The sequence below is a fragment of the Pyrgilauda ruficollis genome, unplaced genomic scaffold, assembly GCF_017590135.1.
Source record: "Pyrgilauda ruficollis isolate IOZ18807 unplaced genomic scaffold, ASM1759013v1 scaffold3, whole genome shotgun sequence".
NCBI classification, from domain to species: domain Eukaryota; kingdom Metazoa; phylum Chordata; class Aves; order Passeriformes; family Passeridae; genus Pyrgilauda; species Pyrgilauda ruficollis.
This window is the reverse complement of record NW_024524377.1, coordinates 15,559,556-15,577,377: the sequence shown is the minus strand read 5'-3', so window position 1 is coordinate 15,577,377 and position 17,822 is coordinate 15,559,556. Positions and strand designations below refer to the sequence as shown.

Here is a 17,822-nt window from a genome sequence, read left to right as displayed (position 1 = left end):
CCCCGTGTGCGAGAGGCCGGGCCCGGTCCGTGCCTGCCGCCTGGCCACCATACGCCTTCCCTGCCAGCATGAGGCGGCTGAAAAGCCCGTCTAACAGCCCCCCCGGGGAATCCCTCTGATGCAAGGGGAGTCCCCGGCAGCTGTGGGCCGGGGTAGCTGAGCTGGCTCCCTGCCATCCCCCGCCGAGCCGGGCTGGGAAGTGCGGGGAGAGGGAGGTGTGGCTGCCGGGGCCCCTCAGCCATTGCCGGCTACCGGGATTGCCTCTCCGCGGCTGCTAGCAGCCGGGCTCCGGCGGGCAGCGGCCGGGGCTCCCCGGGAGCAGCGCGGGGCCGGGGTAGGGCTGCGCGGCCCCGCCGCCGCCGCTCGGGCCGGGCCGGCATTTCCACCCCGGCCATTTTCCTCGGGCGGGAGGCGGTGGCGACCAGCGAGCCCCGACGCCGCCCGCCCGGGGACGCGGCGCAGGAGTTGCCGGCCAGGGCAGCCGCGCAGGCCGCTGCCGGTCGAGCCGGGACGCCCCACCGGCCCCAGGCGGGGAGACGCGGGGCGGCCGCAGGGAAGCGGAGGCGGCCACAGCCGGGGGGAACCTCCGTCGCCGGAGCCCGCCCGCCTGCCCCGCGGGCGCGGGCTAGCGCTAGGCCCCNCGCGGAGGGAGCCCGCTGCCCGCTGTCCCCGTCCCGCCGCCCCGGGGAGAGGGAGCGGAGCCGCGGCGCGGACGCCCCGCCAGCCCCCGCGGGAAGCGGCGGCCCCGGCGCGCAGGACCGCGGAGCGCCCCCGCCCCCCGCGCCGCTCCCCCTTTGAAAACTGATCTTTGGCTCTTCGCGTGAAAGTGATTTGAATTTGGCTCGGCGGCGCTCTGCGCAGGCGTCCAGCTGCTGGCATGCTGGCTCCTTGCAAAGCAGCTGTTTTGGGTTTGAAATTCCAACATGGCAGAGGCTGCAGTCAGTCTTCCCTTCAAAAACTTGGAATGATTTCAAATCATAGGCACCTTCATTTAACCCGAGCCCCCATTCATCAGCAAACACATCGGATCGATGCTACTCTAACCTATCGGGTTCTTGTACCAAATCTCCAGGTAAGAGGATATTTATTTTTTTCCCTCCCCCCCCCAGTCTCCCTACCATCGTTTTAAATTTTATTAAATCTTAAAGATCTCCGACACAGCCGCGTATTAATTGCCTGTTCGTGCCCTAAATATTTTGCCTAATTTGCGGTCGTTTTCTGATACTAAGCACTCCGGTCTGCTTGCCTGATCGTAGTCTGGAAAGTACAGATATACAATCGCAGTGCATGGTTTTTCCTCCTTGATCATTGCCAACAATAGTAGGCAGATTAAGAGTTCGCGATTGCAAGCTCCCTCCCCACTTCCTCCTCCTCCTCTTAATTGGATTTATTTTTAAGTTGCTTTGAAAATAATAAACTGCAGGTAACGCGGGTCTGGACATTGAGGCAACTAACTTCTGACCAAATAAGTGCAAATAAGAATCTCGCAGAACAAAAGTTAGGTTTAAATAGCTGTGTCTTGGCTGGTGGGGGGTGGGGGGGCACGAATATGTCAGAGGAGCTGTTGCAGTAAAATGTAAGCACATCATCTTGGAGGGGGTACAGCGTGGTGGGCGTATTGTTGGCTCAGGAGGGAGAGAAAGATGTATAATTTAATGGTATATACAATCCACTGATCCTATTACTATCCTCCCTGGAGCTCTTGTTAGTTTCAATGGGAGTGAGTGAAATTGACATGGACTTGCATTCCTGGTCATGTGCTTTTTTTCCCCCTTTCTTTCTTCTCTTGTGATCTGAGATCCCCTTTTTGTTGATGTTGCTTTCCCACTTAATTATATGCATGTAGGTTAAATGAATACCTGACGAAAGGGCCCACGTTTCAAGGCAGTGACATTTGATAGCTGAGAGGAAAAGTGGCTTTAATGAAAAGCAACCTTTGGAATTCCTGCTTGTGAAAAATCCAATTCAGCTTTTTGTGCTGCCAGCAAGAAATGATCAGTAGCACCAGTGTTTATGGTATGTCCGTTTTGGGATCTACTTCCTTTGCATCTAAATAGCAAAGACAAATTTAAATAGCATGATAATGCACCGAGGACTCTGCATGCAAATATTTTGTAATAAATACCTAATGTTTAATAGTATATTTTCTTGTGTATATGTAAGCATTTTTTTCTCTTGCTATCATTTGTTTGTCGTTTCTGCTTTGATTATGGCATTAGTTTTGTCCATTGTATTGATCTCAGTTGTAAAACCTGAAGTTGCATGTTACTAGCAGTGCACTATACACACCACTGAACTCCAATGGTATGTAAATTAGTAAAACTCGGCGAGTGGAGAGGGCAAAAACGTGTAGCAATGAATATGTACACCTACACATCTATGTGCTCGTACATACGTGCCTAAAATGCATCTTTTCCTTTTGCAAACTAACATTTTTTTAGTAGTTATTTAAACTCCAGCTGCTTTTCCCTCTCTTACTTTCAGCGTAATCAGCTGCTAGAGATTCTGACTGATGTGGGTTGAGGGAATGTTTTGCATGTAAACAAACAAAATTACTGTTGTGGCCGAATGCCTAATACGATTTTATAAGGAGTACTTTATGCTCAGTTTACAAGTGTCTGGTTCACACTGCTCTGCTCTCAATGCTTAACAGAATGAAATAATCAGGTGGTTTAACTGGCATTATTTTAATGGTCACTCTCCAGATCCCCACGCTGCCCCTTCCTCCAAAAAAGTCAGATAAAATGGAGCATGGGGAATTTCAATAGAGCTCCTTGTGGTGAAGTAGATGCACCTCTAGGTATGCAGTTAAGGCTAAGGAAGTAACAACAAAAGTGACTATTAGTCTGTTTTGTGCAATCAAAAAGGGGGTATGTTCACTTTTAATTGTGTGTGATAGTAACAGATAAGGATGGAGAGAGACCCTAGGAGAGAGAGAGCGTGTGCATGTGTGTGCGTGCGTGTGTGTGTTTGGGATAAGGGGGAGGTCTGCCGTGTGTGGCTGGTGATCTCTCGTAATAACATATCTGAATGCAAGAAAGAAATTGAGAGACAGTTGCACAATGTACACTCCTATTTTGGTGTTGTAGGTGACTGTATTGCTAAACATATCCCAGGTGATATATGATGGAAATGATCTGATTGCATTTTGCATTTAGAACTTGTTGACTTTGGAACGATCAATAAGGCAACTGTTTATTTTAGATGCACATAATTTGCTCTGAGAAATGTTTTAAGGAGAAGAGCAAGCAAGCGAGAGCGGAACATTTTTTTTTTTTTTTTTTTTTTTCCTAGAGCTGTTGGAGCAAATGTGATTGCCAGATGGGAGATTTCCCTCTGTGATGTTAAAGCTGTAATATATATTCAGAGCAGATTGGACTGCTGCTTGTGATGAGGAGGATATTACATTTATAAATTTTAAATCGGGAATCGGACAGTATGCTGAGAGCTGAAATTGGATGGTGTGGACGGTTTGGACTGTTAAATGCAATTCCCAGATAATAATAATAATTATAGTAGCAGTAATATATGTATGTATAATAAACATGATACTATTAGGCAGCTATATATATTCTATGGTGCTTAAGTATATATTTTCAATATGACTTCTCTCTTTCCTTGCTTCCCTTAAAATGTTAAGGATTGAGGGTGATTGGGAGGGGGTGTTTAAGAGCCCACTGTTAGGAGAAATCAAATGTAATCAGGTTCCTGTTTGAGGAAAAGTTTTGCTAAAATTCTTTCTGCAAATTCATCTCTTTCTGAGTTTTTGTTTTGCCCATGCATGTGGCCTGACAGTGCCACAGTCCTGAAAGACTGGGAAATGGGAACTAGTCACACTCGAGCAGCTCTGCTGTTGCAAATTAAAAGTGTGTTGTGGTCAGGAAATGAAAGCTACAATGTCTCTTTTGAACAAGTCGTTTATCAAGAGAAACATCTATCAAGCAGTGACTTGTCACATTGATCCTCTAAAAGTTAGGTCCGAAGTGGAAGCTGCTTTGATGTTTTGGATGCCAAATTTATAAAATTGAGAAAGCTGGAGAGAGTAGGACTGATTTGCACTTAGAAATTGCTCTGCTCTGGGCGTGACAAAATCATCAAGTATCTCTGATATAAGAGCTGGTAAACTAAGGAGGTATCGGATCTTCTACCTTGTTTTTATTTTCACATGGAAACTTTAGCTTTGCCACACAGGCAATTTCTTTTCAGGCTTCTAAAGATCCTGTCTGTATGACTCTCTGCATTATTTCGTCGGGGATATTTTCTTGCTCAGGAATACATCTGTTGCTTCCAAATGGAACCTTTTTTTGTTGTCTTTCTGATGGTATTTATAGAGTTCTGCTTAAGAAGGCAGTTTTTTTCCTCCCCTCTCAGTCTTGTTTCTTCTTCTATTTGTAATCTCAGTTTCCACTTCTCATCCCTGTGAAGCAAAGTTTCTTTTACTGCCAAAGTAATGTTTATAGCAAGTAAGATATATTTGAAGATATCTGTTAGCACAACTTAAAACATGTTAAGAGCACTGCTAAGTGTCTCTTCCCCTTCTGATTCTCTTTTTCTGTCCATTTTTAGCACATGAACCATGCTTTCATTCTCAACAGGAGCAGTGTATTTCAAATTGAATGTAAAGCTGAGATTTCAAGTAAAAAAAAAGAGACCAAAACAAAGTCTAAAACTGACGTTTTATCTTTCTCTATTTTCAACCATCTAAATTATTTAGCAACTTCACTAAAAAGTTTTTCATTTTATATAAAGTTTGTGTTTGAATTATAAAGGAATCCCTTTGAAGAAACAAGGGTTTGGTGTTTGGTTGCTGAGTTTCTGTTTTCTTTTCTGTGCTTTTTATTTTTTTTGGCTAGGGTAGAGTGAAATCTTCCTTAAAGCAGGATGCTTTGACTTCTTTTCTTCAGTGTCGTAAATGAGACTAACACTGCTTATGAATACTTGATAGAGATCCATTTGAAAATAGGCAGCAAACAGCAGCGTGGTGGGAGTTTTGGTGAGTGTTATAGTTGCTAATTAATCATGTTTGAAATGAAGGAATCATAGCATGGTAATAAAGGCTCATTGTTGTTTGATGTTTGTAACAGGATGTGACTCCTACGTGAATCTGGTGGGTTTGGAGGTTTTGTTGTTATTTCCTCCCGTCATATTAAGATGCCTTCACTATTAACTCGAATTGTTTCTATTTATTGCAACATTGTGAAAGTACAGGAATGTTTGCTTATTGTAGCATCATTTTGCAAATATTAAGATTGTACTGTTATTGATATTTTCGTCATACAGTTCATGGGAAAAAATGACTAGTCTTATGTCATTAGCTGTTCTTTAAGCTTTTTTATAGTTAAGCATAGCCAAACATTTTTTTGTGGTTTATTTTCTTGATATAAAAAGCCCTACTACTTTTATTTCTTATAATTGAAAAATGGCACTTGATGAACTTTTGTGCCCTACTTGCTTATGTGTATATAGTAAGGGATAGCAACTAAAAATATATCCCAGAATAGTTTGTATACTAGCCATTTAAAAATTGAACTGTAAAACAGTTGGATGGTGTTTTTGTTTTCATGGTTTTATTTATATTATGGTTCTTATTAGATGTGTCATCTTTGGGCTTTATTTTTCACCTCTATTAATAACTGCTATATACAATGGAGAGAGAATCTCTTTCAAAATACAAAGCTTTAGTTTCAAAATTTAATAAGGCTATTTTCTGCTGCATGAACAAGGTTTGGAATCTGCTGTTGTTTAGATGCTCAGTTTACTTTTAAAATATAATTCATAGAGGAGAATTATTCTGTATGTTTCCTGTCAATAAGTTTATTCAATGAATGAATACAAGAAGCATTGAATATGATGACTGATCTTTCTGTAGTCCTAATCATCAATTAATAGGCTTATCTGCTTGTTAGGAGTGGATTTAATGGTATAAAATCAGCATGAGATCTGTCTATATGAAACACTTGTATGTTGTTTATGACAGACTGAGTTTTGATCTTGCATCCCCAGATCTAATAATAGAAATATTTGGCTCTTTGCCCTCAATCAATATATCCGTTAACAGAAAAAACTTCACACAATACTTTCATAAAGTGCTGGATGTATTGATACCGAGTTGATAAATTTAATTACTGGGGTTTTACATTGATTCATTGATCATATGATTGGAGGAAATTTTTCTGCAAACATTTCTGAAATATTGAGGAATATCGTATGTCCATAAAGCTTGATTAATTGATAAATCAGCACATTTTTTTCATCTCAGTTATTGATAAGACATATAAATAACTGTAAAAATAATTTGGAATAAGCTAATTAGAAATTCTCATGTGTTACTAATAGAGCAGATGAGAAGCAGTACTGTGGAGGTGAAAAAAATGAAGTTTGAAGTGGAATTGTGCCTATTGGGCCCAATCCTTAACTGGTGTAAAAAATATTTAGCTTTATAAAGATAAAATAATTTACAGTTCCCTGAATCTGAACCACAGTGGCTTGTTTGTTGGTTTGTTTTGGTGGCTTGTCTTTTTTTTTTTTTTCTTTTTTTCCAGTACTGTTCTTTGACTCATTGGAAGCAGTTTTAAATTAGATATTATGGATGTAAGAAATTTTAGATAAGCATCTGATCCGAAATGAATAGTATAGCTATAAAAGCAATTTGATGAGTCGCAAATTCAGGATTGCCTATCCCTGATATTGTTGCAGAGTATTAAAATCTTGCTGCTGGAGATGCTATCCTCTAAGTGAAAACTTATCTTCCTTATGGGAAAGATGACTTCAGGGAACTCTCAGCTGGGAAAAGGCCCAGAGGTTTTTTTGTTTTGTTTTGGTTTTTTGTTTGTTGTTGTTGTTGTTGCTGCTAAAATAATAATTTTAAAAATCCCATACATAGAATTAGTTACAGGGACATTTTCCAGGTGAAAAACCTTACGGGAGTACTTGGCTCCGTTTCGGTGAGGTATGCGACCTTTTCACCCTATGTCAATGATATTTTTATAGAGTGTGCGAGAAATGCGAGTATAAAAAAAATTCCTTAAGATCATTCAATTTTTATTTTTTCCTAAAAAAACAAAAGAAAAAAACAAAAAGAAAAAAAAAAAAGAAATCTTTCAGTCAAAACAACATATAGATCTCCCTTAATGAGACTGATTAAACTGTATTCCTTTAAAGGATGGTAGCTAATAGAGAAAATCAGAGACAACCACTTGCTAGATGTTACTGTAGGTTCGACAATTACAGTCTTACCCTTCAAGGAGCAGAGAATCCTACACTGGAGGTGTAATAGAGGTCAAAGGAAACCTAAGTCTTTCAGACCTTTAATAATTGTACCTGTCATCCCTTCGACTGGCATGTTAAAGAGAATGCATATATATATATATTATGTTTCTTGGAAGATTATTTGTATTTGCAGCAATCTATTAAGCACAAGTGGACTTCACTACTGTTGCTTCTAAATACCTGTTGGGGTTGGCCCCACTGTGAGAAGTGAGGGGAAAATGGAAAGAAAAATAGCTGGTCAGTCTTGGTTACCAGAATCTTCAGAAACTGGGGGAGAGATCCGGCTTAGACAGGTCAGTTTGAGAATGGGAGGAATACAAAAAAGTGTAATCTGCAGAAAGCACCACTGATTAAGGGCATACGGAGATGTCTGCAGTGATGAAAATGTGGAGTCTCTGCTTTCGTTTTGCCGAGCTCTGTTGCTATGAGGTATCGGCACACACAGAATGTTAATAACAGTATTGTGTGTCTGTTCCGATAGTGCTTGGAACGGTACCTGTCAAACATATCATAACACTCAACTATCTCTTTAATCATATAAGCAACACTCCTTACTACAAAAGCTATTGTATTTATACAATAGAAAGAACAGCCATACATTATTTGAATAATGGACTAAAACTTTGTTCTTTAAACCATTTTTTTGCAGAGGGGAAAAAGTTTCATGTATCTTGGCTGTAATTAAAAATAATGCAGCTACAGCTGACTGTCATGCCACTGGCTAAATTATTTTTTTTTCCATAATAGTCTATTAAGTGTGTAGTCTGATATGCCATGAAATACTGAAATAGCAATTACCAGTCATTATTTAACTGTAACTGAGAAACTCTTTTCTCAGTTCTTTTATAGTGTAGCTACTGCTAGCATATTGATAGTTAAACTTCAAATACCCTGAAAGGTATGTGGACAAAATGCTGAGATTATTTTGATATGATTACAAATTTTGGTGATGTGAAGTACGTTTTTGTTCCAGATTCCTTGAAATCATGTATTACCCCGACTTTCTGTTGCCCGTTTTTAACCCTTCTGTATTCTACTTTTAATCTGTTCTGTACTCTTTGTTAAAGCATGTGGCTCACCTTCTGTAGATGAATTGCTCAATGCGTGGAGATGTATGCCACAGTTTATTTTGTGTGATATTTTAGAATCTATTCATGTGTCACGCTGGTTATAGATTGGTGATGACAATTTTTTTTGTGTAATGTGTATCTTATTTGCATTAATACTTTAGCAGTAAGAGCATACTGTGGTCAAACTTCATGAACTAAGATAGCGGTCTCACATCTAATTAAGCAGGATCTGAATGAATGATTTTCTGATACAGGTCACAATTGAAGTTTTTGTTTCTCTTCTTCAGTGTGATAAAATGCTTAAGGGACACATGAAGGCATGTTTGCATAACTCCTACTAATCTGAAGGGAATTTGTAAATGAATATTGAGAAGAGATGGGAGAAAGGGCTGAACCTGATGGGTCACAGGGGTTTGTGGCAGGAATGTATCTTCATGTTTTCATTTAAGATGTTTTGGGGGTTTTTTTGCCTGATTTAGAATAACAGCAGCTTACCTTTTAATATGTTGGAAATAACATCTCTATTTTCGTCTGAGATGTTTTTTCCTTTTTGTCTCCTCCATTCTAGCATACAAGCAAGTCATTAATAAAAAAGCATTTATACAGTGAGCTTGAATTATCACTTAATAAAACTTAAAACTGTAGTGTTGCAAAGATATTCCTAGACAGTACAACTGATTTTGTGTGCTTGTCTGCTGGAGACATGGTGAGGGGAAGAGCCAAAAATTACTTTATATTGCTGAACAACAGCAGAGGGTAGATGGGAATGATAAAATGATATGCAGAAATTATTAATCCATGACAATAGTATCAATATTGACATTCAAAATATTATGAACTGATAGCCCAACTGTACAAACTGCTGTGATAGCTGTGCTTTTAGGTGAAAGTAGCTATTTTTGTGCCTTGTGGCTCTGTGTGGTCATGTTGAAAGTATGAACCTACTCATCACAGATTCTGAGAAAGTGCAGGTTAACATCCTCTGTGTTCTTTAGACCTATCTGATTACTTCAGCCTCCTGTGTTGACACAGAGAAAGAAACAGCTAGATTCTATGCTGGAAGAATAAGGTTTGCAAGCACCGACTGATATTAGGTATCCCATTGTGATACCTAAACCAAATTTTAAAAAATCAAGCATCCTTTTCAAGTTAAACTTGAGAAACAGAGAAAGGAACAGCAAAGATGTTTCTGAACACATTTGAAGAAGCACCATTTACTTTCAAAAGAGATCTTTCCCATCACTTGTGGATAGCTCCACCATGAAGAGCAATATCAAAAGATCTCAGAAAAGTAACTATTCTTTTATGTCTTTGGGAACTCAGATGCTTACAAGATTGTTTCTGAGAAAGAAAAGAATTGATCCTATTTTCAGTCCCTTGTTGTTGGCATTTGTGGACCACATGACTAGATACAGTATTGTAGAAATATACTCTTAGTATGTGGATACAATTCTGTTTTCCCTTGCAGCTCTAAAATAACAGTGCAATGTGGCCATATGAAAACTCAGTTTGGACTATTTTATTTGTTTTGCATTCTATGAAATTGTTTCATTTAATATACATATGGAGTTTGCTGAAGATCTTTAAGTTTAATAGTTAGGTCATCTGCATTATTAGAGTAGAGAAATTAAAATTAAAACAGTCTGTTGTAAAAATATAGACTTAAAGTCACCTGTGCTAATTTGTGAACTGGTTATCTCCATTCAGTCAGAGAACTGTTTGGTTTAAGCATCATCAAATTTGAACCATAAACATTCTGTTATTTTTAGTATGGAAGAAAACCATAAATTTATTAGCTCTTCAACTAAATGAACACTTGATTTACAAAATTAAGTGGTTTTGTGTTTACTGATGTTAGGTCTTTATATCATAAGCCTTTATATTACCTTTATAACTGTAGTGGTACTGTATTGAGCATACAATAAATAAGCAGATGTTTTATTTTAAAGATAATAATTTTTCATGTGTTCATAGAATTTCTGATAATTTTTTATTTCTTTCTCTTTGCCTTCAATAAAAGCAGTAATAAGTATATTTTGGAAACTGTTCATGCTGCAATTAACCTTTCTTAATCATTGATTTTCATTTTGTTCTTTGGCTTTCATTCATTGTATTTCATACTCCTGTCCTGTGTAGGCATTCTTTATACTACAACACTGATTTATTTTTCCACTTTCGGTTTAAAAAACTTTAGTGGTAACATGAACTGTGATGGGTAACCATGGTCATCCCATCAAGCAATGTTATTCAGATTAATGACAGTAAACCCTGCATAACAAGGGGTATGAAGCACTTGTCATTATTCAGCCCCTAGCATTTGTCAGTGTGGCAGTCGTATCAAAGGCACACCTTAATATGCAGAGAACATATTTATTGAAACACATGGTTCAGTAAATATCAGAAGCCTTTGTTTTTTAAAGTTAGATGTAGGTAAAATATATCTCACTATGAGCTGTAGGTAAAATATATCTCGTTGTGTGCTTATAGAGACTGTGAATAAACAGTGCCTTAATGCATGACATTTTTAAAGTTTTCACTAGTTAGAAATACTCAGTTATAATTGAGTTATGTTATCCATACAGTGCAGAATAACAAATTGACACTAGTATTTATTTGGAGTAATAATTTTCAACATTAATTAAGGAAAGATATTTTGTTATTGAGTAATTAGCAAACACCATCCCACCCCCACTTCCCCAGGAAGTCATCTGCTTAGAAATTGTAGAATTCACTACTTTCATTCATGACAGGCACGTCCTTTTTGGCTGAAGTGACTGTTCCTCTCTGTCTCAGAGCATTACGACAGCTGCAGTTTGAGCTTGAAGGGTCTGAGTGGCTGAGATAACATCACAAATAGTATTGCATCTCAGAAAGTGTAATTCAACTTTCCACTTTTGGGTACTTGGTTATCAGAAGCACTGAGTCCCTGCAATTTCTATTGACTTTGGATATGCAGGTATGCAACAAATTTCAGAAGCTAGGTGTTATAAGGAATTTCCCCAGAAAATGGTAGGCATTAGCTTTATTTGTACTTCTTAAATGTTCCGGTCTCCCTCTTGAGTTACTGATGCTGTATGATAGAAAAAACAGAGCTTTTGATTTTTCTTGGTGGTGTAAAAACACATTTTAAATTCATCAGGACAAAAATATATGCATTAATAAAGGTATAAGGAATGATTCATTTGTGATTTTGCTCAGAGGAAACTTTAACCCATTTGTTACCGTGTAGATATTCCAAGGAACAAAATGCAGAATAGATTATGCTGTTCTAATTGCAAAATCTTCCTTAGTTATCTTCTCCCTCCTCCTGATCCTTCTCCCTTCCCCCTCACGGCTTTTTTAAACAATTATGGGCATTGTGCTCTTTAATGGTGCATAGTTACTGTAAAGATAGATGTCCTCAAATAATGAGTTTCTAATAATAATCAGAGGTACTTAGATTAAACTGGTTTCATGTAGAAACCTTACAGTATGAAAAGTACACCTAAAATCCTAAGATATATTTACAGGAGCTAAGCCTATTTACAGAAAACTAACCCAATTTTATATCTGTGCGTGTGTTCGGGGTGGGGGCAGTGGAGGTGTATTGACTGTGCCTACGTTTTTGTCCACCTGCTTTAAAGACTTACAGATGATTTTTTTTTTTTTTAGTACAGATTTCTATTTTGCTTTCTGATAACAGAATATGTTTTAAAATCACAACATACTAATTAGCTTCTGTGTTTACACAGGAAAACTTGCATCCCTTCAAATGACTTTTACCCGCACCCTTTTTTCGATCTGTTGCTTCCCCCACCTCCCATCCTCCTCCACTCCCTGTGAGGTTTATTTCATTAGATTTTTTGCTTTCTTCCTTGTTCAGAAGATCTGAAGGCAAGTAAATGAAAGTGCTAAGTACAGTAACAGATAATTGTTACTTGAAAGAGTTGTTGCTACATTGGTTGGGAATAGTATCTTTCCTAACAGGTACTGAATCAGCAAGGCTGTACAATAAAAAGAGCAAAAAAGTTTAACTTATTGTTTAGAAATACATATGCCATTTAAATGGAAACAAACCCCCAAATCTCCCACATACCTTTTGGGGTTTGGAGAACAAAAGCTTGTATGCTCCAAATTCCCCTGGGCCTTAATTTGCAATACCATTATTTAAGCCTGGCTGATACAAACCCATTGCAGAGAAATAGAATCTCTCCTTCCTGGTTTTTCAAAGCCATTCTGTGTCCTCTTCTCTCTGCCTACCCGCATCCCCCAGCACCCCCCTCTTCGTTCCCAGCCTCTTGGTCTTGTCCTGCCACTGTGAAACTCTTCTGTATTTGAAATGTAGTCAACAGAATAATAGTAAACAGAATAATAGCGAGCTTCTAAAACACAGAAGACTGTCATTCTGCATAGTTTTACTAACATCACTACCAACACATATGTAATTCTATCTTCTGACTAAGAGGAAGTCTATAATCACTTTAATATCTGTTGTGTCCTTTACCAGGTGACCTGTAGTAGTTTATTGTAAAGATAAGCACCCCTGATATAACAAGTTATTTCTTCTCTAAGTCAGATCTTATAGAAAATACTAACCATAAAGTGAGGAGAAACTTGTGCCCACTTAACATGCTCCTGGGGTGCCAGGCTCTCTGGATCTCGTCTCCTGGGTGCAGTACTGGCATTGTCAGATGTTCAGCTGGAAGCTATTCTGGAACAGAACTGGTTTTGGGTGCAATCCCTAACAGCTGAGAGTAAATACAGGCATCACTGTAGCTTGATGCAGCGTTGAGCGCTACAGCTGTATTTATTTTCCTGCTAATAAAATGGCAGCCTACTTTGTCATTAAGAGGCTTGTCTTTTGGAAATAGCAATTGAGGTGTAATACTGAGTGTTTGAGTTAGTGGAAGGAGCTAAGAAATAGATGAGCTGCGTTCCTGACTGTGGGTGGAAGGATGGTGAGTAATACGAGTCTTGGCATGGCATCTGCCAAAAGCATTTTTCTCTTCCCCCCCACTACGCTGTTCTAGTTTTGAAAGGTGTAAGGTATTCTAATAGGCCAAGGGGGGGGGGGGGTTGGAAAAAAAAGTGAAAGGGAAAAAAAAACTTTCAAGCAAGTCATTATAGCACCTCTCAATGACCGTGCCTCACACTTAATTTAATTAGAAGACAACTGCACTGGAAAACTGGTCATTTTAGTCATAGTTAACGACTGGTTCTCTCCTACCCCCACTCAGAACTGATTATACGCCACATTGTATAATGTAATTTCTACAAGAAAATTCAGTATAAATAGGTATTGTGTAGTTACAATAATGAAGTTTTCATGAAAGGTATTAGCTTATCATTTAAATATGCTTTTAGAGGAGAAAATAAATATTTTCTTTCTGGTGTTTCTTTTTTACTATATCAAACAGAAAAAAAACCTGATATCAAATTAGGATATTTTCTAAATTTTTAAACAAAAAACTGACTGCATAGCTAAGAATATGTTCATTATGTGGTAAGAAGGCACTAAAGGAACTGAAACCTTGTGTGTGCATGTTTCTTATAGGGTGACTATTTTCAGAAGGGATTGCTGTTACATTGTAAAATAATTTACTAGTGTGTGGTTTCTGAAATAGTGTGGGTAGTTCAATGCTGGATTTCATGCAAGAAAGTTTCCTAGTTAGCTGTAATAAGACGTACTTGCTGTCGGTAGTAAGATAATAAGGATAAAAAATAATGTATGATTTAAGGAAAAAAAATCTATCCATTTGCATTTGTCCACCAAATTCCACTTGTGATATGTTTGTTGGGCTGAGCTACTAAGTGCTCTGTGGACTGTGTTTCAACTAGTGTATGATTGACTAGGTATATTAGAGCTTTTTACTTACTGCCAATGCAGAATTTGACCCTAGTTTTACCCTGAGATGTTTTTGCCTTTAAAAATATCCACACTTCATGAGTACTCTTGTGATAAAAAATTAATTGTTGTTATTTGTGGGGAGTATCTCTATGTTATACTAAGAGTAACTTACTGAATTGATGTTGAATAGATTTTATTTTCTTATGTTGATTCCAAAGTTCAACTATGGGAATTGCTGTGTCATCTCAAAATTTTAAATCTGCATTTTATGCACTGTGCCAAAGCACCCATGAGCTCGTTAAACGAAGACTTTTTCAATTATATCTTGTGTTTATGCATGTATTTATACTTGACAGAAATCCTTTAGAGGTTTGGTTTGCTGTATTAATGCTTACAGTGTATTAGAGCACATAAAATATGGTAGAGATGTCAATAAAACCATTCAGAATAGCAGTTTTCTGTGTTTTATAAGCTTGCTATTTTTCTGTTTACTACATTTTAAATACAGGAGTTTCACAGTGGCAGGGTAAGACCAAGAGGCTGTACTTACAGATCTAGTGATGGTAGCTTCCACTGTATTTTAGCAGCTGCTGAACAGTTCCTTGGCCAGACATCCAGCCTCTAGAGGGCACAGCAGTAATCTCCTCTGCCAGACCCTCACGCACACAATCATCTGCAAAGTTTTAATGCTGGCACCTGCAAAGAGAATTCCACTTGTGTTGCATTAAAAAATTAAAAATCTGTATTCCTCATTTTCCTGGAATTTTTCTACAGTAAGTGATTTCCTTTTCTTTTTCCTTCTTTAATCTGGGAAAAGTTTCTGTATTTGCTTTTATTTCTTTTTCCCCCGGTGGTGATTTTTATTAAAGTAGACTCAAATCCATTATATTCCTGTCTTGCAGATATTTCTTCACGTGATACAAACATTTCTTTGGGTATACACTGCTCTTTGCTGTAGTAAAAACTACAGAAGCCAGTGCAAAGCATTTGAGACTTCTACACTTAGGTACTAAAATTCCTTATATACTAAAATCTGGATAATAAATAATCCAGGTGGGATTAAACCCAGTCAATTCTACTCCAGTCACATAGGTTCAATTGCTCAACCCTTTTCTTTTGTGAGATGCCATATTACAGCTTTTTATTCTCCTACAGATTAATGTTACTAATGTTGATATTTATGTGAAGTCAAACTTCTCCAGTTCACTGTGATTCTCTGCTTTAGTATATCACTATTAGCAATCAGCTTTTCCATAATTCAAATTAATCTGATGGTCTGCTTTGAATTTTCCGTAGATGTCCTCATGTGGAACAAAAAAAGCAAGTATTCCTGGATTTGACACCAGGAATAAAGACTTGCCCCAATCTGTAGTTTAGGTTTGTTCTAGGACTTTAGGAACAAATGCATATTGAAGAAAAATTCATTGCAGCATGTCATTAACCATGTAGACAACAACTTTTCCTAGTAGTGGTATAAGCTGGGCAATTTCTGCTTGAGAAATTGCATGAATACAGCATTTTAGTTACATATTTAATGATCAGCAATAAAGCTTTACGTCATTGTTGGGTTTCTATGTTTCTGTGCAACATAAAAATGGAGAAAGGTTGTGGTCTTTTTTATTTTGTAGGTCACTTTGCTATGCTCAGTTTCCATTTCCTAACCTTTTCTTCAAAAATAATTAAAATAAAAGTTGTTTGGTTTATGAAGTGTATAGTATCTGCTTTATGGGTGGTACTAGACCAGATTTTATTGGGAAGTTTGACAACATCCTGTAAACAGTTTGGAAAATTCAGGTAGTATGTTGCCATATTGAAGCAATCCCATTTCCAAAGTTTTTCATTGCTTTAAAATATCAAAGAGTTTTTTGTTAGTCTGAGATTAATGACAGTTTATGGAGATGCAGGGGAAAAATTTCCAAGACAGAGTACAATCTGTGGAAGTCCTATGTCAAACTTTTATGTCTTCATCACCTGTGACCAACAGACAGTTAACTTACTGGAGAAATAACTGTGACATTGTTTTGTGATTCATCTAATCCACTTTTTCTCATGGGGCTAAAACAGTCACTAGTGTGTCACTTCAGCCTTGGCACACACCCAGGTTTGCAAACTTGGTTCTTCATTCCACGCTGTGGGGTGGAGCTCTGCAATAAAACTGCCCAACATACTGAAACCTCAACGGAAAAAGGAGGTGTGACACTTGGAGGGTGTCATGGTCAACTCCTTTACAAACCTGATCTCTGCAGGGCAAGAAGCTTGCACTGTCATGGAAATAGGTTGGAAATATAGTCAGGGTGTCTGTTCAGTCTTAAATAACCAAGTTTTTTGATGACATAGTTGTTTACAGTCAGACACTGGCCCTGCTGTTCTGCCTGAGAGGGAGCATTTTATTTTTTCTAACTGCTGATAGAGGATTGGTGTCATCCAAGTATATCCCTTACTTTTGTCCTCCAAACCCAAATATCCTCGGCCTTTCTCTTCTACCCTGTCAAATCCGTGGCTTTTACAGCTTGTTCTGAAGGCCAAAACAGAATCAGGCTGTACTGAAGTTAGTGGGGGGAAGCAAGCAAGTCCTAGAGCCACAAATGTCCCCATAAGGAACACAGTGCCAGTGGGATGCCTGATGGAGAGGCTCTGCCCACATCACCTGTGGCATTGTGGTGGCAGGCAGAGCTAACTGTGTCTTGGATGGTTCAAAATAGCAGGAACAAACAGATATGATGTGAATGTATTGATAGAGTTTGTAGGATTTAAAACAAAAAAGGAAAGTTTTATTGGACAAATGATTCAAAGTCAATTTCCATGGGGAATATTAAAGCACCAAGGAAGTCCAATGTAAGCTAAATGATATGTCACTGACTTTGGTTGCTGGAAGTGTATGTGTCATGTCTTTTGTCTGAATTTAGAAAAATGATGTGAATTTTGTCCTTGTGGTGGAACATGGCACCCCTTAAACATAGGACAGGGGGAAATAACAGCAAAGGATTTTTTTTTTTCACTCCTGAACAAATGAAAGCATGAGCAAAGCCACCTTGATTTTAAAATTCAGGCCCCAAATCTCTCTTTAAATCATTTTTAATAGACACTAAGTTATAAATCATCCAAGCAATTACATGAACACAGAAGGAATGGGGCCTAGCCTCAGCTTCAGCCCCAGATGTTTCTTGACTACAATAATGGCCCAGCCCAGATATTTACAGCTTAATTTCTTGTCATGCGCACTTGTCCATAAATGGTTCCTTTTCCATTTCCAGTTCAACAACTGGACAACTTATAGTAGAGCATGATTCAAATTTGAATCATGGCAAATTGTGGCTAGAGACAATTTACCTTTGGAAACTTTCAATTCCATTTCCAATATTTAAAATGTAACTCTTGAACAGAGAATGATAGATCGGCCCCCTTTCAAATGTTGTGTTCTTGATTTTTTTTTTTTTTGTCTATTATTTTGTATAAAATCTGGTTTTATCCATTCCTGGTTGTAATTTTTTTTTTTGTTTGTTTAGTTTTGCTGTGGTTCTGAGCAGAGACTTTCCCCCCCCCTCCTTTTAATGCTATGCTATCTAGCATGACTTGCATTGCAAGCTGGTGCATCTAACCTTGCTGCTCTCTCCATTCCTGTCCTGCTTACTGCTCCTCCCAAACAGCCCAATGCT

At 38.3% G+C, this 17,822-nt stretch overlaps 1 protein-coding gene across 1 annotated transcript in view; it reads left to right on the top strand.

The window, feature by feature from the left end:
- Nucleotides 1-768: 768 nt before the first annotated feature.
- Nucleotides 769-17,822, top strand: part of FIGN (fidgetin, microtubule severing factor) — a 105,010-nt gene continuing 87,956 nt past the window's right edge. The window contains exon 1 of the mRNA XM_041473418.1: nucleotides 769-1,072. The gene's annotated coding sequence lies outside the window, so the exon portion shown is untranslated. The remainder of the gene's footprint in view (nucleotides 1,073-17,822) is intronic.